This window comes from Falco cherrug, chromosome 9, assembly GCF_023634085.1.
Source record: "Falco cherrug isolate bFalChe1 chromosome 9, bFalChe1.pri, whole genome shotgun sequence".
Classification (NCBI taxonomy): Eukaryota; Metazoa; Chordata; class Aves; order Falconiformes; family Falconidae; genus Falco; species Falco cherrug.
The window spans coordinates 11,366,296-11,390,548 of record NC_073705.1 but is presented as its reverse complement, the minus strand read 5'-3'; the positions used below and the strand labels follow the sequence as shown (position 1 = coordinate 11,390,548).

Sequence of the window (24,253 nt, the reverse complement as noted above, 5' to 3'; positions counted from 1 at the left end):
TAGCTTGAGAGGGGATGAGGGGGCATAGGCCAACACAAGGAACAGTTTGACAGAGACATCTTATTGGAATTAAGTGTTCTCCTGAACCAAGTTTTAATAATGTGATTCAAAAACTAATTACTGAGTTTGTGTAATATGCAAGTGCCTTTAAAAAAAAAAAAAAACACCACACAACTTTTTTTTTTTTGGTAGTGCTCTGAGGGTGCTTGATGCTATGACAGCCTCCCCAAGCAGCTCGCCTTTGTAATCACATGCGTTGGAGGAAGGGATGGCCATAGAGGAACTGAGTAGTGTGATAGAGGAATAGAATTACATTAGCAGAAATAGCTACGCTAAGTGCTGAACATCGTGCTGTTTCACATTTTCATCTTTTATTGAATTAATGTGTAATAAACTAATAATATAGTGTAGGAACAACTATGGTAGATGTCAGTGATAAAAGTCTGAAAAATTCTTGCAGGAAAAATGAAAGAGGGGAGAGTGTATGCGTGGGATAAGGGAGGGCTGAAGAGAAACTCCAGATAGATTTCTATCAGCAGAGAAGTCTGGAAAGCTGTTTTCCCAGAGGATAAAAATCTTGTTTCTTTTGTGAATCCACATGGAGGTTTGGTGTTGCAATGTGACCAAATGGCATTAACTTGGGCCTGGAGTGTGAGAGTCTTGTCCAGCTGTTTGAGATCAGGAGTAGGATGTCCTTTCCCAGCTGTGCTAACTACCTGCTGGAGCAAATAATGCTTTGTGGTCTGCAGATAAAAATCGAGCAAGAACACCCAGCTTATATAATTAACATCTTTTGTCTCAGCTTTGCTGCTCACTTCGGACAATACTCTGGGCGTAGTCCTTGGTGTTTGCTCTAAGTACAGACAAGCCTGTCTGAGGGTTGAGGCAATTGCTATTTTCAAAGACATTTCTAAGAAAAAAAGAAATCATGTGTTACTAATTCTTATAGAATAATCCTCTTTGCAGTGTCTTCTGCAAGAAACAGGCAGATGAAGCTAAGGAAAGATTAACTGTTTTGGAATCTGATCAGAGCAGAAGCAGCTAAAAATCTTTCAGCTTCTGTGCAACCACCTGTAAAATATGAGGGCTCTGCTCCTTCTCTGACCAGTATACCCCACTGGCACAAAGTTGTGTGTTCCCTGTGCTTGAAAGTTGCAACACTAACTAGAACCAATTTTGAAACGTAGGTAGGTTTGGTTTACACTGGCATCCCAATACAGAGCTCTGGGAGCTGCTGTTCCTATAGGCCTTACCTGCTAGCTACTGAAATAAAAAATGGTGTCAAAGCCTCTTTTTTATGTCATAGTATAGAAGCCAGATTCTCTGCTCAGTGCTTTGGTATTCGCCATTACTGAATCTGTTTGTGAAAACATAGCTGCACATTTGTGTCAGTGTAGGTAAGATCTGACTCCTGTGCGTTTTACTAAGCATGTGTTGCTAAACTCAGCATTACCGTGGTTCTTGTTACACATTACCAAGCTAGAGCTGAAGAATCTCTAGCTCTACATGTATTTCATGCATTTAAATAAATTCCTCTTTATTACATCTCCAGCTTTGCCAAGGATATGGTCACACTCCATGTTAAGTCTAAATGTGTGGCTGCTGTCATTTTAGACTGTTCTTTTTTGATTAAAATAATGCTGGTTTTTTTTTTTTTCATTTTATGGCTAGTTATACTCATTTGATATGATTTATTCTTGGCTGTTGCTCATCTTGCCTTCAAAAAGCAAAATATTTTACAATACAAGGGGTTACCCTTATAGCTATGCATATAACTATGTGGTTCGGTTGCTAATTTCAGAGGATTTTTTGTTCTTACATTTTTTGTTCTGTGCTGAAACTTTCAGCTATGTGGTTCAAAAGGCACTTTATGATAATTTTTTATTTTCACACAAATTTATTGAGCCTTGTTTGGGTTACATGTTCACGAATAGGAAAGTCCCTTTTTCAAAACATCCAGGACACACTCTATCCACTCCTGATCTTTTTATTGTCAAACTCTGCCTGAACCTCCTCAAGGGATAAGCTGTTATGTCAAGAGAAAAGTTGGCTGGAAATAGCAGTGCTGCGAGGAATGCTTGGAAATGTGAGAGAGCACAGGAGGAACTTTGCACTGCTTGGGAAATACTTGCTGTTTAAAACTGCTCCATGTGGGTTTTCTTAGGTTACACAATTGCCTGTAAATTTTTGGAAAATATTCCTTGGGGATAAAAATCTCCCACTGTTACAAACTGAAAGAAAATGTGTTTGGCTTTTTGAGAAGGGGAGTGCAATTTTGCTTTACAGGATAAACAGCTGCAGTTTCAGACTGTGCAAAGCAGGTTTTTTATTAGCCATGTAACTGAAAGCATTATTGTTTGGTTTTTATTTTGTAAGCAGCGGTTGCCACTCGATCATTCGGATGGATGGGAGTGGAGGTTTCCTGATGTTGTGTTTGTTAAAGTGGCTAAGCTGTATGGATTAGGACGGTGGTTCTCTGAACATTTTCTGATATCAGTATGGTGTTCTTGTTAGCCTTTTGTGACTCAGCCATGTGATCTTAACGTTACAGCAAAGGTGTTTAGCAAGAAGTAAAAATGTTTGCATGTATGTAAGACACTGGTCCAAGAAAACATTTGATGCCTATCAATCTCTGTTTTTCCAAGATAGCACTTAATGAAGTGCTTAAGGTAGGATCAGTGGAGCTTAGGTGTTGTGTTTGTAAGCGTGCAAAAAGCTCCACATGTTAACAGGCCTGTTTGCTTCCTTGCAGCTCTGTGGTGGCAGTGGAATTCCCCAGACATCACTCAGCAGGTCCTCCTTCAGGGGTGAGTTGGTTGTATCTCTCTCTCTACCTGAGCCTGTTCAAGGGCATTTGATATTATGGGGGCAAACTCCACATCGGGCAGGACAGGGGTGGTACAGCTTACAGAATTCCCACTCCTTTCAAGTCTCTTGTCTTGTCTGAGCTTAAAAAAGGATCATTTTCAATTTTGATTACTGTGTTGATTTCTTTCCACTTATGCTCATAGCTTGGGTGTTTGGGGGACAGCTGGGTAGGGTGCCTTGGTGCAGGATGGAGCAGCAACTGCCCAGGGTGCTAGGACTGTTCTGATCCCACACTGAGCAACTGTGCCCTTACTGTATATTTATAGGTAGATCTTTAAGTGGAACAGTCCTATTCTGACAATTTGACATTGTGATTTTTAACATTAATTTCTGTTCTGAGGATCAGTATCAGCTTTTCTGTGTGGAGTTTTCTTCTGAATGTAATACAGACATCTTTTGTTTGCAGCATGGTTTATTAATTTCTGTAGGTAGGTGAAAGGGAACTTAACAACAAACCAAGTACCAGTTGTACAAATTTTTAGCAAATAGTGTTTCATCACTGCAGTTTGTGTGACCACTCTTAGATGAAGGCATCCTTTCAAATAATATTTTATGGTACAGTGGTCTATTAGGGAGTAGATTTATGAGGATTCAATTTTGATTTGTGAACTTCATTCATGATACACAGTTATTTTTGTGAAGATTAATTTAACTATATCCTGTGTTGAAAGTTACTGAGCAGTTCCTTACAGATAAAGTGGATTGTATAGAACTCAGTTTATCTTATACTGGGTTAACTGCCCTGGGACACCATCTGATTCTGTATCCTTTCTTCTTTCACAATGGGATAACTGTGAATTTTCTTATCTTTCTCTTTAGTACTGCTGCTTACTGAGATATTTACCAATGAGGGCTTGTGTAATACAAGGACATGTAAAATATCTGTGCAGGAACAGTCACCAGTTAGTGTATATGATCTGTTTTTCCCTTTTGTTCAAATGGAATCAAAGCTTGTTGTTTAATGAGAAATTTCTGGAAAGTCTCATTTTGGGTTTTTATAGTGCCCCTTGTACGTGCTCTGAAATGTTGCTATAGCCTCGTTAGAGGGCACTCTTGAATAACGCATGGCAAGACTGCTGTCAGCATTTACAGCACTCTTCAGCAAAAAGTCCTAACCAAAATGTAATTGGCTGCCCCAGTGCAGAACTGTGAAGCAGGAGATGGATTACCCTATATACTTCGCTGTCTTGTTATGCAAGACAAGACTGACTGTGTTGGGGGCTGATTTAATGCTTTGCTTTATATGGAACAGAACAACAATCTGTCCAAAAATTTACTATAGTTTCCCAAATGTGGATTAACTAAATAATTTCAGTAACTTGCTTTTCTCGTGGCCTTTACTCCATAAACTGCCTTGATCCTAAATTATATCCATTTTGGAATTTTTTTGTATTGTTGCTATCATCTTAAAAAAAAAATAACAAAACAAACCCCAAAATAAAACAACCTTCAGAAACAGTAAGTTGCTTCAGAAAGTCTTGGGTTTTAATACCAGCTCTTATATCAGTTCCTTCTGTGCCTATGACAAACAACTTATTGTGTCTTTCACTTTCCTTCTGTAATAAAGAGGATAATGATTTTTACCTTGGGAGAATTAATCAATGTATATAAATGTGCTTTGAAATCTGAAGTGCTTTAAAATTTTTTTAAAATATAATTAAAATATTGAAGAAAGCAGGAGTCAGGGAAGTCAAATTTAAGACCATGATTATTGCTTAACTGCTTTGGTGCTTCTTCTGTTCTGGCAAGATTATAGAGCCAGATCATTTGCATTACCTTTGACTTTTCTCGATGTTTTTAGTTTGCTGTCTAAGGAGAAGCATCCTTTATATGCAGGAGTCACATTGTCTGTAAACATAAACATAATCTTAACTTTGTCCAAAACATACCTTGTTTTGCTTTTAAAAAAGCATACCAAACCGGTGTAACTTGAAACGTTTTTCTGAGCAATTAGCACTGAATCATACCCACACTGGATTGGCTTGGCAAAACTGAAGTACATGTTTCCTATGCTGGAACTGTGCCTACACAGCATAAACCTCAGCTTTAATATATTGCTTTACTTGGCCTCTAAATGCCCACTTCTGCATTAGCTTTGCTGCTAGTAGCTTGGGTGCTATGTACCCACTCATCGGTGGTGCTCATGTGCCTCTCAAAGATGAGAGAAGAGGCATCACGTGGGTGTGTGATTTGAATAAGGTCACAAAATAGGGCAGTAACAGAAACCAGTTGTCTGGCTGTCTCCTTACTGGGAACTGTTCCTTCCAGTTGGGACTGGCATGTCTTTCTTGCCAGGGGTTTAGCTTTACTCAGAGGTGACAGCTTTGTCATCTGTGGGTTAAAGATAGTAGACATTGACAGCCTGAGAGTTTGTCAGAGCAGATTCTGTGCTACAGCCAGAAGACATTTGCTTGGTATCCTAAATAACTACGTAGTGCTTCCATGAACTGTAATGGCCATGAGACTCTGCTTCTCCCAAATTAAAGCAGAATAATAAGAAAAAGTACTTGTCAGGCCATCTTTTCCCTCTCCTGGTTTTTAATCTCCTCTTGCACCTTCCCATTCTGTCCCACTAGTACGGCTTCTTGTTAGCTTTTTTGGCAGAGTGGTTGCTTGGGGTAAGGCAGGAAAGCTGAGGTGCTGCTTCTCAGGAGTTCTTCAGTGTCCGTCCCAACTAGAGGGTACGTGAGGGGGCAGCTGAAGGTGAGCTGAGACATGGTGCCATGTGGGTGGCTGCAGGTGTGTGGGAAGAAGCACTGCAGAGTGACTCCTGCAGTAAGGCAGTTGATTGGCACCAGGTCAGCAGCTCTGACAGTGAAGTCTTGGCTAAGTGGCCTTGCCAAACAGCTGTTGGGCTAAAGGCAGGCAGAATAATGTATATGCTTCCCATCTCTCCCCACCTGTTGTGGGAGGGTGGCAACAGCAGCTCCTCTGGGGCAGAGGCAGTGGGTCAGGGAGAGTGAGCAGCCCAGGCTTGACCCGTGGGTCTGTTGTGTGGCCTCCTGGATTGTTTTGGGGAGTTGGGAATAGGGCAGCAGGCAAGGCAGGGTGGCCTGTGCCTGTCAAGCTATGGGGGATGGCACTGAGTGACTGCATCAGCTGTAGCTTCTGAGGAAATTATTTGCCTGACTGGCAAATGGAATTTAAGGTGGCATGGAATACATAAAGACTCACCTGGTAGAAAAAAACCCACCAACAACAGTTGCTGAGTTTAAAGCACTTTCATCTGTGAGGCTAGGGATTGTATTTTTAATGGTTTTGAAGACTTCAACTCTTGTGATTCCTGTGAATGATGTTAGGAATGACAGAGGCTTCAGCCAAAATCTTCGCCCCCTTGTTATACTCCATCCCATATGTAGATGCCCTCTCACGTGTTTTACCACATATTTTGGCTGTTCTTACGCACAGTGTGGGTGTTCTAAAAAATGATAGTTATCTAGGAGCCAGTGACATCTACAGAACGTGCTGAAGAGAAGCTTGAGCATGTTTGTATGAAACACTTAAGATCTGGAGACCAAATGTGTGTTTCTGGGTAGCATTTTGAGGATGGTGTTGTGACTGGAGTTTCTTGAGCACCTCCCTACTGTTAGCCTGCCTCCAGATTGACGTTCTGATATGGCAAGTTGTTATGTTGATCTCAGAAGATACTGTGGGACAAATTGCTGTCTGATATGGGTAGGCAGCAATAACTGGAGAGTGTTTCCCACTAAAATAATAGTGAAAAAGCCACTACTAATAGAATTTAAGGGAAGAAGTAGAATGTGGATTTATGAAAACACAGGAGAGGAGCATAATGCGGGAAAGCATAAATTTAGGCCAGTCTTTTGTCTGATGTAATAATGTAAATGGAGCAAGCAACTTCCCCCCCACCCCCCCTGCGGTTTTGGGGGCTGGTTTTGGTTTGGTTTGTTTTTTTTCAGCGGGAGCAGTTTAGCTAAGAGCCCAGTGGTGCTGGCTGGCTGACCTGTCATAGGTTTAAGTGCCAAAAAGTAAATATTTTTAAGTAAAGCAAATGCAAAACTTTGGGGATATATTTAAAATACAAAAGAAAACAAAAGAGAACAAAACTGAAGAAACCGTTTTGTGTAGTGTCCAGAGCAACTTTAAAATGCTCTTGTTCCATGCCTAAATAAATGGTTGTTTCTGCCAAAGAGAAATCTTTCCTGTTGATTTATTACACCAGTTTAGATATAAGCCCTCTGTGCAGGATTGTCAGTTTAATAGAACAGCTTTCCTTCTCTTTTCAGATTTAATCCACATGTTGTTGTATCAACAGAGCCTTTGTCTGGTCAGTTATGAGTTATCCTTTTTTAATAAAAAAAAAGTGAAAACACATGTTTTTTAACAGCCTTATTACAAAAAAGCATAGGATGCCATAGGGAGAGGTAACCATCAAATAGCGACGGATTTGTAGGTGACTTCAAAGCGATGCTGCAAATGGAAGAGTGAAAAATGGACCTTTCACCTCTCCCTGTCTCAATGAATGTGGAAAGCCCAACAGTGACAGGAGGAGGCAGCATTATCTTTAGCCAGGATTTCCTACTTGGTTTTTTTTTCACTGCTGGCTTGTGCAGTGATGCTAAACATGCTCTTTTTAGTTAACTCTAATTTCCTTCCTTTTTTTTTAAAGAGGACTTATCCAGAGGTGTATGTAATTCACATTTCCTTCCTTCCTGCCTCCCTCCCCTGCAGAGAAGGATTTTTTTCTTGGACTCCTCCTGTTTTCCAAATGGAGAGGAATTACTCTCAGGAAACTCATGAATTTGGTATTATTTCTGTACTTGGTTTTGTGAGAAAACGTTTATTTGAGTGTCAGTGCTTACTTGATACCTGCATGAGGGTTCAGAATTGCATGTTAGAGCTGCTCAATAAAGCATTCACTGCATCATTTGATTATAACCTTTACTTGGACCTTATCACACAACTAACTCCTCTAGCATCATAAATTAGTTCTGAAGATTTACTTTGGAACATCCTGAACTGGCAGCTTGGTGGGCTGAACCCAGCCAAAGGCAGAATGGTTGCAATATCTATTGTCTTTGGTGCTGGCTTTGTTTCTTCCAGCGTATGTTAAGACTCCTGGCAGTCATCACAGTCTCACTTAATTCTCTTTCAGATGTCAGCACCGCAGATCCTACCTCAAGTGTCAATATAATTATTTGCAGTGGTGTGATTTTAAAAGAAGCTAATAATAATGTGTCTTCAAGCAGAAGGAATTTGTCTGGCATTTTAAAAATGTGGCATGATCCTATTCTACTTCTCAAAAATTATAGAAAAGAGTAAGAACAGATCTACCTCCGAGGCTTTAGTAGTCAGTGATGGGAAAAAGCAGGCCTGGTAGTGATGCTGTAGCTCTGGGGAAGGAGTGGTGTTGCTGTATCAGGCAGAACCCTTGGTCCACCAGACTTTTGAAAAAGGAGCACAAAATCCTCGGCAGTGCATGGGCAGACACTAGGAACTGGTAGTGTATTTTTGTAGGGGTTAAACTGGTCTGGCTTTGTCAGAGGATAGGTAAGCCAGGCAATGGTTAGCAGCCTGTGCTAAAAGAAGCAGACTGTTCATGTTCAAGGCAGCTTAGATGCTGTCAGATTCTCTGGATGTTAACTCTGCAAGTGTTTCTTGCAGAAGAAAAAATAATCCATCCCTTTGCATTCCACAGCCATGTTCAGACTTACTGGGGAGTGGTGGTGTGGTGGTTTGTTTTCCTGCAAACTGGCCTTTTGTCACTGCCTGTGTGCTTCTTATGAGGGCTGAGCATACCTTTCCAACAGAAGATAAATCATGGATCTTTGGAGGATTTTATTTTCCAAGCTCTCTCAGGCAGTCTTCTGTCCTCAAGTCTGCATTCTACCAAGTTAAGTTCTCCAAACCTTGGTACTAATGGGTATTTAATTAGGTTTGTTTGCTTTTCAGTTTATCACTGTTCTTAAGCTAGCCATTATTACTTCTCAAAACAGCTTAGAACTTGAATCTTTCCAGAGCAGTGGTAAATGAAAGGGGTATTCAGCTAGCAAGAACAATTTCTTTATACATGGATTTTGCAGGGCATTGTACTATGTTGTGCTTTCATCTAAAATATCCTTGGGCAACCTCGTCCAGCTTTGAAGTTGGCCATCCTTTGAGCAGCTGATTGGATTGGAAACCTCTAGAGGTCCCTCCCAAACTAACTTACTCTGTGATTCTGTTTTCTGGTAGAGTTCTGGCAAAGATGCTTCTTTTGGCTTTGTTTATATCTCCCTTCATGCTCAACAGCTTTCATCATGTTCCCATTATAAGCAGTTCTTTAAACTGAAGTGATGTGTAAACATCGGGAACAGTTTCTAAACTGTAACACAAGTTTCCTTCCTTCATAGTTTAGCCAGTTTTTATGCTGCCATATTCAGATGATACGAAAATTTGATTTTCTTTTATTGCTATTTATTAAGAGATAATCATGTCTTTTTTTTGTCCTTAGACACAAATGTTTTACCATGGGAGCAATACAAAGGATAATTTTCTAAAAGTTAATGGGTCTTGTTCTTGGGTGAGCTTTGTTCCTTTGCACTTTCTGTTGGGAGGCTGCTGAAGGAGGAAAGACAGAGTTATTAAGGTGCCTTGTTATTTGGGATTTATAAGACTATATCTGCCTTTTGAGTGAGTGTTGCATTTTTCAGTTAAAAACTGAAGTTAAGAAAAATATACTGTGTTTACAGATATTGCTACCTATTATCCAAACACCTTAGCTCATGCTTAACTTTATGCTGTACAGTATTTTGCTCAAAATTTAAGCAGTTGCTTAAGTTATGTTGAATAGTAATGGACTTAGTGTGTCTTACTGATTCAGAAACTGTATGCTTGACAAGGGAATGCTGACAGTTTGTTGGCTTGTCTGGATTTACAATTTTATTCTGAGGGCAAAACAGGATGGTGGGGCAATTAGATGGAGTTATATATACCAAATGTATAATTTATCACATATGTACTCAAAACTGAAGTTGACTAGTCTTGTAGTTCATGCTTGCTGTATGTTCAGACTTTAACCTCTCTGTTTAGATTGCCAACGTGGTGCCAATTAGTGGGACTGTGATGTGGGCACTAAGGAATATAACTCACTTCACATGGGTTACCAAACAGCTAGCAGATGTTAAGCTAATGGTTCTTGGCTACTACCAGCCTGACTTGGATTTCAACCCAGAGGTGAAAGAATTTATTTCTCTCCCATTACCATTTCCCTTGGGCCATATTGTCCTGAGCACTGAGAATTCCTTCAGCTTACTCTGGAAAATGATGTAAACATTTCCCCTCCCCCTTAAACCTGTTCTCACGGTGTCTTATTTTTACGTTAATTTGCCTTCTTTGGTATTTGTTATTCTATTGGTAAGCTTCATTATAAATGGTGAATGAAAATGTAAACATTTTAAACATGCCTGCCTTTCTTTGTTCTCATTGCTGGATAATGTACTCACAAACCCTTTAAAAAGTGTAACTGCAAGGCCCATAGTTTTTCTTCTAGGGGTGAGTAAATGCTGAACAACTAACTGGCAGATTCTGCGGCTGCTTTTGTGTGATTTAGAGCAGTAGATAGTAGTTGTTACTCAAGACAATTTAAGATATGGTATGAATTACAGTGTAATAACTGGAAAACATTAATCACTTTCACTTTACTTTCTGTACTCTTTCAAGTGATAGCTATGATAAGGGAGTCTTTGTCTATATAACCGTAGCAGCTTCAGGAACGGAGGTAGCATAATGGAGGGTTCAGCTGAATGAACAACAGCACTTAAAATACTTGCTGATGCCTAAAACCCATTTCATAACTCGCTGTATAGTCACCTGACACGTTTAACCAGTGTGTGTAATATTAGGGCTGATGCTTTTTGTTCCCTCTTTAGTAACTTTGTCTTTCTTTCTGTGAGGATTAAGCCTTTGACCTGCAAATGTTGTCTGTAACGTTATGTCCAGCATTCAGTTTTTCAGCAATTTCTTTATGTTGCTCATTTTATACCTCGGTAAAAGGCAGTATTATTAGCATTACAGGTGTTTGAAAAACAAAATCGTGCTTAATCAGAAGTTTTCAGTTATAGCTTATTTTCTTACTGACGTGCTATTTTGAGGTGTCAAACATGATCAGCATCAATGTGAACATCAACAGGAAGAGTTTGGTGAGGGTTAAATAACTGTCATGGTTATTTTTCAGTGAGCAGTGAAAATAAACTGCTTACAAAGTCCTGTCATTTGTTGCTTTTCTTAAACATTCTAAAGAAAATGTTGCTGTCAGTGATGCATTTGATGCTGAACTTCCAAGGAGAGCAATTATTTTTAATTTCTTGAGATGAGTAGAACTGTTTCTGTCCTGTGGATTCATCTTTCTTGATGTTTATGTTGATTCATCTTTCTTGATGTTCATGTATTTATTAAGGACAACACAACAGAAGCAATGCAGTTATTCTGTACTTACATGATGAATAATAGTTAAATACTAATTACCTTTCTTGAAGAGTAATTAACACCTTTCACATTCTCTGTAGAACAAACAGGGAAAACAACCTGATAAACTGAGAAGTAAGCTGAACTAGCCACTTTTCTAGAGTGGCAGGTAATTAAGTGTTGGGTTTTGGGTGACAGGAAAATCCAACAGCAGTTTGTAACTACATTTGCTCTTCTTTTTCTCAGTAACTAAGTAAGTTATTCAGTCCAGTAGATGCAGCTTTTCTCTGGTGATTTCTTCCTCTGTAGATTTTCAGGTAGCTCTGTAGGATAAATTACTCTTCTTTGTTTTTTTCCCTTTTAAGAGATGTAAGAAGCGCTAATGATCAGGTCTCTTCCCATGTGTATCTTAGTGTGTAAGTTCAGGGACACGTTGAAATTATAATAGATATGGAGAAATTTCAAAGTACATTGTCACATTCATAAAAGTTTCCTAAATGCATACAAGTTAACCCCAAAATCAAGACACCAGAAGATTTCCCTCCTTCCCTTGGCGTTGCTGGCTTAATTAGTATAGGTTATGTCTTTTGTCTGTAGTGACTAGTAGAAAATACACTTGCTGGGTCATTTTTCCTGTCATTACGTATCTGTAGCCCTTTCTGTTGGCAAATAATAGGAAGCTTTAGAAGTCTGGAAGAAACTAAAATGCTTGATGCAGGAATTTATTAGATAACCATTCAAGCAATGCTTCCCGGCTTTTTGTGAATGTAGCTGTGTATTGGGTTTGCGTGGCAAGGTGTGTGTGGGGGCTACAGGAATGTCTTCTGTGAGAAGCTGCTAGAAGCTTCCCCTATATACAACAGAGCCAATGCCAGCTGGCTCTGAGACGGACCTGCCAACAGGCAAGGCTGAGCCTATTGGTGATAGTGGTAGCACCACTGGGATAAGGTATATAAGAAGGGGTGGCGGTGGGGTGAGGAATCTGCACGACAAAATTGCAGTGGAAGAGAGGAGTGAGACTACGTGAGAGTAACAACCCTGCAAACAGCCAGGTCAGTGCAGGAGGAGGCAGGAGGGGGCTCCAGGCACTGGAGCAGAGATTCCCCGGCAGCCCATGGGGAAGCCCACAGCAAGGCAGGCTGTCCCCTTCAGCCCATGGAGCCCACGGGGGAGCAGATCCCCACCCGCAGCCTGGGGAGGACCCCACCATGGGGCAGGGGGATGCCCAAAGGAGGCTGTGACCCATGGGCAGCCCATGGTGGAGCAGCTCCTGGCAGGGACCTGTGGCCCCATGGGGAGCGGAGCCCAGACTGGAGCAGGTTTGCTGGCAGGGCTGGGGACCCCGCAGTGACCCACACTGGAGCAGTGAAAGAGTGTGAGGAGGAAAGATGCAGCAGAAACGATGTGTGATGAGGTGACCACAAGCCCCATTCCCAGTTCCCTTGCACTGCTTAGGAGGAGGAGGCATTTGGGAGTGAAGTTGAGCATAGGAAAGAGAGAGGGGTGGGGGGAAGGTGTTCTTAATTTTCGGATTTGTTTCTCATTATCTGGTTTGAATGGTAATAAATTACACTAATTTCCCCAAGTGGATCTCCCTGTTCTTGTCTCAACCCACGAGCTTTTCATTATGTTTTCGCTCCAAAAAATGATCCTGTCCACTTGAGGGAGGGGAGTGATACAGCAGATTTTGTGGCCACCTGGTATCTAGCCAAGGTTAAACCATCACAAGCTGTTTGATCGCTAAAACTTACACCCAGCATGTTTGCTTTGTCATTGACAATTGTCATCATATGACAGTTTTTCCCATTAGAGTAGCATTGACATAACATGAAAAAATAAAATTGGACCAAATGTGCATGTATTTCTAGACAGACTCTGAAATCTTAAAAAAAACCCTCTGTAGATAATCCATCTTATTTCTTATGTGAGACTGTTGAACAGGGCTATAAGAAAGTCAATGGAAGGAAAACATTGATTGGGACACCCTAGTACCAAGTTTGTAGGTTACATAAAAATGACAGTGTGGTCTAAACCCATGGGGGAATAGTGCAGTGTCTTAAAGCTAAATGTCAAATCAGGAAAATAACTGTATTAATAACAGCATCCTTAAGATTAGAAATTGTCAGAACGCATAGATAGGAAAAGTATAGACTAGTACAGAGTATGTAGCTTTAAAATAGGAAACACAATGGGAGAAAACTGGCATCCCAGTCCTCTTGGGTATCAAGAATGACAGCCTTGGGAAACATCTGGTCAGGGAATCCAGAGAGAAGATACTCCTGACTTTATCCTGGGAATTGTGCAAAAGCTGGTACAAAATTTTACTGCCAGTGGCCCTCTGTGAGTGTGAACACAAATGTACTTACAGATCCTTGCAGAAATAATCCAAGTCAAGAACTTCAGTGAAGTGATACTTGATTTCAAAAGGGAAAGTACATCAGAATGAGGAAACATGTTAAAAAGAAACTGAAAGAAGCAGTGAGAAGGGTGAAATGTTTGTAGGTAGTGTGAAGATTATTTAAAGACTCTATCAAAAGCCAGTTGAGAGAGAGAAAAGTTATGATGTGAAACAGCAGGGAAGAAAGGCTGTAGTCAGAGGCATCCTTCCAAAAGCTAAGTCATGACCAACTGAGGAAGACAGAAAGGAGCAAACACTTTGAAACACCAAAAACTTAAGAGGAATAGCTTTCAGAAAGTATAAAAAATAACGGTTCTTTTCCAAATAATATTGGGAATAAGAAGATTGTCTAAAAGTTTGCAAAACCCCTTGAAGGGTAAGGTGTGAAACAATCACTTGCAGAAGGTGAAGCAGCAAGAAACAAATGAGTTTCTGAGGATTATATGCTCCTCATGGTTTCTTTACCAGAACCCATCTCAAACCCAACTATTCATGGAAGAATTTAAGAATGCAGTGAGCATAACTGGCTGCAGGGACCAGGGTGTTAGAGCTCAGGGGGGATTCAAGGGAGAAACTGTTGAATTATTAACACTTGTGTGCAACCTTTCAATTAAAACCTCCTCAGCCCTATTACAGAATAAATAGGGCTGATATGATGCCAATGTGCAAAAGAGTTCCAGGGAGCTTGGGGAACAGCAGACAGAAATCTGGCCTTGTATAATGCTGCATCATCATCATCATCAAAAGGATAATATAGATTAGAATTATTTGGCACGTGATTTTATATGAACATGGAGGAGTCAACATGACTTCTGTAAAAAGAAAGTTGCACTTGATGAATCTTCAGTGACTTGAAAGGCTCGGCAAACATCTGGATTAGGGTGTTCCGTGTGTATGGTATCCTCAGATTTTCAAATGTTTTCCGATGAGGTACTTTGCCACAGCTTCTTAGGGCCACTGATCTTTCTAGGGATAAGAGCAAATGGTCTTTAGTAAACCAGTGACTGGTTAAAAGGTGAGAAAATGTGTAGCAGTAATTGTCATTATAATGGAGGGTGATTACCATCAGAATGACACAGGAGTCTTATGAGACCTGTGCCGTTTAACACTTTCACAGATGATCCGAGGAAGGCAGATAGAGAAATAACAGTCTGAGTGATTTAGAAGTACTTTGGCATAGTCAACTCTAAAACTGAAAATGTACCTCATTATGGTTCTGTATGATTGGAAAATAAACTAGCAGGTGAAATTTGGTCTTGACAAACGTAGGGTAACATGTGAGAAAGCTCCAGCCAAACAAGATATTGCCTCCCCTGATACCAGATTATGGAGCAGTTTACAAGTGGAGACTGTCTGGGCCTAAAGAAAAGGTGCCTGAGTGGGAAGAAGATAAGCAGTCATTCCCTGTTTCTCTTTTCATTCTGTAACAATAAGTAGGTACATCAAATGGAAGGAGGAAGTTCAAATTAAAATAAAATAATAATTCTTTGTGTGATTAATACAATGTGGCAGCTGTTGCAACAAGACTCGAGTGCTGAGAGTTTGCATGAAAGCCATTGGATATATTCTTGGAAGAAAGCTTTATAAAGTCTATTTCATACCAATACAGAAGACCTAGGTGCGTGGAAATATTAAGCTACAAGTTGTTGCAGGCTTAGGGAATGTGTTGGGGAATACAGTTGCCCATTTCTTTTCCTTAGACATTGGCCACTGACCACTGTCCAAGACACAATAGTGGCTAGGTTAAGATAGAATCTTACATGGTAAGGCTTGGCTTTGGTGCCTTGTTCTCTTTAATTTTATTTTGCTATTTCTATACTTGTCTGTTCCAGCTACTCCCTTCTCTCTCAGAAGCTCCTCCTACAAAATAAATGAAGTTTGTTTTTGGTGAAAACAAACTTTTTTGTCTTTTATTTTTCTTTCGTGTGTGTGTAGTACATTGAGTTGTCATGTGTGTAACTTTATTGTGTTTGTCTACAGACTTCTTGGACAGAAAATGGAGCTGCTGCTTAACCATTTCCATATGTGTTCAGCCATATTGTTTAGCTATATTCTTCACCAAATGTAAAAATAAACATATTTAAGAGTGTTACTTTTATGTGTTGTTAGAGAGTTAATAGAACTAGAAAATGTTCCAGACCAGTGTTTGTCCTACTTTGGGTCCTAAGAAGGCAGTGTCATGTCTTGCTAGTTTTTAAGCATCCTACAGCTTCATCTCTATGAATTTGATGGCCAGTTAGCTGATCTCTCCAGGAGATTAGTTGAATATAATCCTCCTGACATTTGAACACAGCAGAATACTTGAATGTTAGCAAGTTTTCCATTTATAAGTGAGTTGTTTGTTATAAGTGGAGAGAACAATCCAAACTCTGCCAAGTACATGCTAGGCTTATACAGCCCTGCTGGCCTCAGACATAACATGTTGTCAATTTTGTTTTTATTTACAGTAGATTTGCAAAGCTGGTGTGTTGATAGAGACATAAGGGAGTGTGTGATATGTCCCATCTGCGTAAACTCCATTTTCTATATTCTGCCTTGAACAGATGGTATGCTTTTTTATGTTTTTTTTTTTATTTCAAGCTTTAAGCTGAAGAAGCCAGGTTTGAGGAGATGTGCTATATTAATTTAGTCACTTGCAAAATCAAGATAACTTGCTGGTGAAGGGTAGGTGGCAGGAGAGCAGCCACCTCTCTCCTGGATCAGCCCATGCCTCCCCACCTTTCCCCACTGAGCAGGTAAAACTTTGTCTCCCCTTTTGATTCCATCTGTTGAGTTGAACTGTTTATGACTGTAGGAAGAAGTTAATGGGAGTCCAGACCTGGAGAACATTACCTCTTTGTCTTTTACATGAAAAAGTGCTTATACAGGAATGAGTATTGTGGCAGTTGCTCTAATTTTGTCTGCTTTCTAGTTCCTGGCTTTTTGTCACTAATAGAAGCAAATGAAATAGAATCAGAGAATTATTTAGGTTGGAAAAGACTTAAGATCGTGAAGTCCAACCATTAACCCAGCACTGCCCAGCCCACCACTAAACCACGTCTGTAAGCACCGCATCTATGTGTTTTTTAAACCAGAGATTCCACGACCTCCTTATGCAGCCTCTTGACAACCCTTTCAGTGAAGAATTTTTTCCTAATATCTGATCTAAACCTCCCCTGGTGCAACTTGAGGCTGTTCCCTCTTGTCCTGTCACTTGTTACCTGGGGGAAGAGACCGACCCCCCCTGCCTACAGCCCCTGTCAGGGAGCTGCAGAGAGCCAGAAGGTCCCCCCTGAGCCCCCTCCCCTCCAGGCTGAACACCCCCAGTTCCCTCAGCTGCTCCCCATCAGACTTGTGCTCCACACCCTTCCCCAGCTCTGTTGCCTGTCTCTGGACACGCTCCAGCACCTCAACGTCCCTCTTGAAGCAAGGGGCCCGAAACTGAACACAGGATTCGAGATGCAGCCTCACCAATGCTAAGTACAGAGGGATGATCACTGCCCTGGTCCTGTGGACCACACACTGTTTCGGATACAAGCCAGGATTCTGTTGGCCTTCTTGGCCACCTGGGCATGTAGCTGGCTCACGTTCAGCCAGCTGGCAGCCAGCCTCCCCAGGTCATTTTCTGCCAGGCAGCTTCCCAGCCACTCTGCCCCAAGCCTGCATGGGGCTGTTGTGAACCAAGTGCAGGACCCAGCACTGAGCCTTGTTGAACCTCACGCAGTTGGCCTCAGCCCATTGGTCCAGCCTGTCGAGATCCTCTGTAGAGCCTTCCTACTCTCAAACAGTAGTATTTGTGACAGCAATAGCTGTGGATGCAAAAGAGATGCAAGGGTTTTTCTTGTGGTTTTGTGACTTCCCCCCCCCCCCCCCCCCCTTTTGTGTATCTTCTCAGACTTGTCTTTGCTCAAAGGTGTAACCCTTCTTCTAGAAATACTATCACAGAAATCCTTGTCTTGTCTACAGTGTTTAACATGTAATCCATGTCTCTTAGATATACCTCCAAGAGATTGCAGAAGTTGAAAATTACTCTTGGAAAGCAGCTTGGAAGAAATTACTGCTTCTGGTGAACTTAAAAAGTTTTGGTCTTTACCATATATAGGGATTTTAAGACTGGAAATTATGATTAAGAGCAATAGTTTGCTCTCACATATACTACGGTCTACTGCTGTTTGCATTTTAAGTTCTTCTAAAAGGTGTCTAGTCTTTGTATATAGACTTCCTTTACTGTTTTAGGATTATTTTTGAAAGACACAATTCTTGCAGAATCACAGTATCCCCGTGAAGGTGTCTCCTATGGCCTCTTTGTCTGTTGGTGTGTCTAATAGGGATTTCTGATACTAATTTATAATCCTTATTGAACTTCCTTACTTTTTTTCCTCCAGACCTCTTTGATTTGTCAAGAGGACATTGCTTTTTATTCCTGTCTTCCCATATGCTGACTGCCACTCCTGGTTTGGTATATTTTGCAAGTTCAGTAATAGTCTCTTGGTTCTGAAATTTGGGGGGGTTGACTCCACTGGTAGCTGGGAGTGATAGGCAATTTCAGCAATCCACACTCAGTTTCTTTGCCAGCTTCTGACATTGTTACTGCCTGCCTCACTCTCTTCCCTGTTCCAGTGCTTGTTCATAGCCTTATTTGAAGTTTTGCGGAATTGTCATTGGAAGGGAAGCTCCGTCGGCTTGCATTGTGCTACGTTTAGGACTCTTACATGAATTTAAGTTTGACCTTCTAGCCATTTTTTACTGAACATTTGCAAATGAGGGCTTTTATTGGCTCTCATCTTGGCCTGATTTGTGGAGTTTTAATGAGAATGGCAAAACCACATCCGGGTATGGAAAGCATACGTGTTTCAGAAATGGAGGAAATGCTTATGAAGGAATTTTCTTAGGTAATTCAGTCTGCAGTTTCCATCAAGGAGATATCCACCTAGATAAAGTTTTGTAAAATTACAAGCAATTTCAAATCGGAAGTACATTACTGTCATATTGTTGGGGTTCTGTAACTCAAATTTAGAATGATTTATGACTTTTCTAGAATTGAAAATAGCTTGGAATCAAATAGTTGTGTGCCGAGACTACATTTACATTTTTCATTATTAGCCTTCTGCTGTTTATTTTGTGTGTATGATGTGGGGTGTTTCTTGGGTTTTTTTGTTGTTGGTTGTTTGTTGGGGTTTTTTTAAGTCTCTTTTGGGTTCTATTTTAAATGACACCCCTCTCCTGGGTGGTCCAGTTCAGGAATATCAGTGCCTACGGGCTGCTCCAGTGAATTCAGTGGTGCTCTGAAACCTGCTCCTCTTCCCATTGTCTGGAATGAGACCAGACACTGTATTTTTGGCTGAAGTGAGGTGAGAAGACTCCCAACCTCTGTGTCTCTGAGAGGGGCTATGTGTATACATCTGCTGTAACTCTGCACCCTGCAGAGCTAGTAAGCCCAGGATTTGTATAGTCAGTGGAGAGAAGTTTCTAGGGCATGAGTCAGATTATCTGAAAATGAATAATCTCCTAGAAGTGTGTCTCTTGACAACAGGGTTAGCCGTAGGAGACACAGATGGCTTAAATGAGCTGACACAGAACCTGCACTAGTATCTCATAGAAATGGGAGAGAACTAGAGGACAAAACAAGGTAACGTACCCTGCCAAAATAGGAGCCTGGCTAAAACCAAATAAATGTATTCAGACGTTGCTATTGAGTAGGTAATGTGAAATGGCTTTAAAGAGCAAAATTCTTGAGAGTGCTTTACCCTTTTCTTGTTTGTTTTTGTATTGGTTTCCATTTCCTATATGGTTGCTACAGCACTTGTCTATGAGCTGTTGAGGTGTAACTATGGACAAGCCAATGTCTGTCTGCCATGTATATAAAGACACTTGCCACAAAACCCCCAGGCAGGGTGGTGTGCAAAGCAAAATAGGCTTATGTTTCTTCTTCCATCTCCCATATGTGCTCACACCAAAACCCATGGAGATGCAGTTGTATAATCCTGTACAGCAGGAGCTAGACAGGATCCGTGGTGACTTTGCTGTCCTGAAGAAGGGGTGGAAGACTGCGGTGTACAAGAGGTTTAAAATGTGGCGATTACTGTCTGTTTCAACTGACTAAGCATGCATTATCTTTTAGCCAAATTTTTGCTGAAAGTGTTCAGTAAATGCATATACTGGATCTGTTTAAATGAGCCCAGTGTGTTTTTTGAGCTGAAGGAGACATCCCTCCTTGGTGACCAGTGTCAGTGTGACTTTCAAGAACTGGACGTACTCATCTTGTGAAAATGATGGGTGAAGTTCTCTGTGTTAGTGAAGCTGAGATCTGAAAGGTGTTTTCTTGAGGGTTTTGGACCCATTCTTGCCAAAGGTAACAGAATAAGGAGGCATAAAGCTTTATTTATACTTACTGGTCCTCTTATTGCCAGAAAGAAGCTGGCTGGTATCCAAGTGCCATTGAACCATCTGCAGAGGGGAAACTATGTTTCATTCTTGTGGAAGATGGATACCTTCCATTTCCTATTAGCCTGTCTTGATTCTTCACATTTCTGAGAAGTGTTTGTGGTATTCATAAGCATTCATAAAATGCAGTCTTGCATTACTGAGAATTCATAAATACTTAAAAATGTAATGGAATAGGAAGAATTAAAAAATGAAAGTAGTATAGAGTTCCTCTATACTTGGTCTCTGAGTGGTAAGAATATTGTTGCATGTCTTCCTAAGTCTTGCCCAGTGCATTCTACCTTCTGGAGATGCGTCTAGCTATAACAGTGCAGCAACATCAAATCTCTGAAATAATTCCATTTCTAAATGTAATGACTGTGATATGGAGTAAATGCAGGATAGAAATAAGGTGCCTTTTCCATATAACCACTTCCATTGAACAGAGAAAAAGGAAAGGAAAACATGATGTTTTAGTGATGAAGATCATACTTTTTAATGCAGAGTATCATCTAGATTTGAGCCTGACCTCATAGCGTCCCTAAGCCTGTACTTAGTTTGAAGCATTTCGTAACTTCAAACTTTAAAAGTCAATTTTGCAGATTAATATGAGGTGCTTTGCTGGGTCCTTAGGCAGCGTATTAGAAACAGTGGGGCATAAAAATTTTATAATGTGTTTGTTTGACTTTCCTTTTTCTCTCCGTGACAGTTGCACAGGCAACACTTGAAAGCTACAGTCTGTTTAATACAGTCTGGTTTTCCCAGTCTGCTAAAATGGAGACTGGAATCCTCCTCTCTTAAGTCTGTGTTGCTGAAGATTAAGTACATTCTTGGAATAAGACCTGTCTGTAATTTCTTATTCACACAGGCTTGGAAATGTTTATGCCTCGCTACTCAGTATTGCTGGGTGCAGCACACGGATGTTAATGCAGCTTTGCGGCTGTTAACTGCGGGGTGCATCGGAAGCTAACCTGCTTATTGCATCGGCCGCCCCACTGCCGAATTCCCTGGAGAGCCCTTGACCAAACAGCTGTGGGAGGTTAAAAGGATATCGTTCCTGAAGTCCTTTCCAGACACATGCTCTCATTGTTCTTATAATTAGAAAAGATTAAAATGACAATCCATGCTGGTGGTATACTCACAGCTCTCCTATTCATTGAATATTTATTACCTCCTTTAGAAACAGCAGCATTAAATTTGAAGGAATGTACACCATTATGTTTCTCTGTACTCGAGGCTGAGGACTCCTTTTCCATCATTTTGGCCAACAGGTTAAAAATAATGATAAAAAGGTATACAGGGGCTCAGCGGATTTATTTAACTGAAGCCTTACTCTTTTCTGCCTTTGAGCAGATGACCTAGAGAAGTTTATTGGTAGATTTTACAATAAATGCCTGATGACTCTACTATCTTATAACAGAATTTATCCCATTGATTCGCTAACTACTGCTGAAATGAATGTAAAGAGGAGTGAGGTCTGAAATCTCTTACAGCCTCTTAGCAGAACTCGGCATTCGTCTCACCAAGTTCTTTGGAGGTACCGATAAATGTAGTGAGCCACGTGCCCAGGATACTGTAAATGCACGTGCTTACCAGTGCTTTTGAGAACGATCCATCTTCATATTCTGCTTAATCACAGAAGTGTACTAATTTGGTATGCTTGTGTCAAGTTATATTTCTGGAAGCATAAGAACAAAATAAATTGCTATAATTTTTCAGCTGATGTAATGGCCAAAAGAAAATGAAGGAAACTTTTCTGAAGTCATATATTCATAAAATCTAATCTTTCAGCATTCCTGAAGTATCTGCTGATCAAAACTCTGTTCATTTAAAAAATGGATTAAATTTAGAAGCTTCTCAACATTTAACTCTGTACTTTTTTCTTTGTTCTCATCTGCTTTTTGGCTATGGTGACAATTCAGTGGGATGGTGTTGGGTTTTGATACTGAGGATCCCATCTGCTGCACACTTTATATAGTTTTATATAGTTTATTAGTGAAATAAAGAACAGGAGTAGGGAAAGTTGTGAACAGTCTCTTCTGATATCAGAGTTGTGGAGCTTCAAAATAACAGTGGAAAGGTTTAGTTCAAACATAAGGAGATACTTTTTCATACAACATAGATGAGTTGTGGAAAGCTTTGACGCATGGTGGTGCGAGTCTTAAAGCTCTTGTGAATTCAAGAAGCAGCTGAACAAATTAGTGGAAAAAAACTAAGTTGAAGACTTTTACAAGCACAACTTCCATCTCTGTCTCGGATTCGCTGTGCAGCAGATTTCTAAAATCTGGGAGAGTGTTGGGGAAGTGTTACTTCACAACAGCTCCTTTTTGATAATACTCCTTTGGCATCTGGGTTTGTCTGCCTTTGGAGACAGCACATTGGCTAGACGATCTTTCTGTTCTTGTGCTTGCAGTGTTTGGAAGGCAGCAAATGCACTTCTGTTCCACGAAGCATCTTCAGGGTTCATCTATGCAGTAACCCAGGCAGGAGCTAACAGAAAGGATAGGTAACTTTTGGGAGCATTAAAAAAAAAAGAAAGAAAAAGAGATTATAAAATTGATAAGACATGACCAAAACCAGATCAAAGACAGTCTTAAGCCTCTAGGCAAGAAGGTGGTCTTGCTAACCAAAGTGTTAAATATTTCAGTAAAATACTGTTGCAGGCTTATGTGAACCCTTGGTCTAAACAAGAGGGCCTCATTATATACAGTACTAGTGCAAAGCTATCCTAGAATGCTGACAGCAACTTGGAGTAATGAGATCAAGTTTGTATATTTACGTCCTATTTTAACATGATAGCTATGCGTCAGACCTCTGGCCTGATGGCCAACTTAATCTGCTTTATCATTTTCTGTGGTGCTTCACTGAGGTGCCAATTAATTCAACATGTAAAGGTGCCCCATGGGGGGACAATTCATTCTTACAAGAGGGGAAGGATATTTTAATCAGATAGTGTGTGTTTACAGTGGAGTAGTCCCTTGATTAAACAGTTTATCCATTTGGTAAGCTCCTGTTTATTTGGATGTTGTGGCCAACCCCTGTTAGTCAACTGGTGAAAGGAAGCTCTGGCTCTTGGTTTTTCCCACAGCTGCATCTGAAACAGCTGCTCTGATTTGGAAATGCAAAAGGTAGGTACACTGAGACGTGATCAGATTTTGTTAGGTGCTGAAATAATGTCTGTGCTTGTTACAGTTGTGGGAACCTTCCACACCAAGAAGCTGCTGGCGCTTCTGCTGCACTTCAGTGAACTGGAGTGAACTGGAAAGGTTGAGGCAAGTACAGAAAAGCAGTTCGGCCAACCAGCCATTTTCCGTGTTTCCATTGCTGCCATCTGTCCTTGGAAAAGAGTCACTTCTCCCCCATATGTGTCTTCAAATATTCTGTTCCTCTGGCTTTTTTTTTTCTTTTAATCAAGTTCAGACCTCTTGTTTTCCCCAGAAGCTTTATTCTGTGTCTCAGTTTTCTCGTCCTCAGTATCCCTGGTGAATTCTGCCTTACAAAATCTGTGGACATAAATTGACCCATCGTTAATAGAAAAATAAAATAACAATGAAGAGACACTCCCAGATCCCTTTCAGTCTTTGGTGTGGTCTGTTTTAAGACTATACCAATGCTAGTGAGGGACTGGCTTGTATGGGGCAGTACTTAATGGTAACACCACAGATCCAGTGTGAGGTCATGGTCTTCTCTTCACAGAAATCGGATCTGGAAATTGTCTTGCTAACACGTTTAATCCATTTCCTTGCCATTGTCTGATTCTTTCCTGCAGTACATTTGTTGGTGGTATGCCCAGTCTCTCATAAAATACCCACGCAAAAGCGCTTCCACTGTTTCCCTGAGGAATAATTCCTTGTATTGATTCTCACTCTTCAAGATTTTTTTTTCCCAGATACTCAGCCTACCTTTTGCTCTTGATTTATTTAGTTGCTGCCATGGCCTGCCTGTTGGTGTAGTCCTTGGTATTGCGCGTAAATTCTTTAACTCTTGAGGCTTGCACCTTTCAGATGGGGTCACTCACTGCCTTGACCGTGCTCGAATACTCCCTCCACCTTGTCTCTTAATCCTGTGTTTAAGGGTTCCCCAATGCTGATAGTGTTGGTTCAAGTATGTTGTGCAGCAGTATTTTCCTGGTAAGATGCCAGGATTTCAGAGGATGTGTTATCATGTGGGACAGTTGAC

The 24,253-nt window shown here is 40.7% G+C and overlaps 1 protein-coding gene across 10 annotated transcripts in view; it reads left to right on the top strand.

The window, feature by feature from the left end:
- The window catches only part of EXD3 (exonuclease 3'-5' domain containing 3), a 290,795-nt gene that overhangs the window by 3,713 nt on the left and 262,829 nt on the right, over window positions 1-24,253 (top strand). For all 10 annotated transcript variants that reach the window (XM_055720414.1, XM_055720413.1, XM_055720415.1 and 7 more), the window contains exon 2: window positions 2,753-2,807. The gene's annotated coding sequence lies outside the window, so the exon portion shown is untranslated. The remainder of the gene's footprint in view (window positions 1-2,752; window positions 2,808-24,253) is intronic.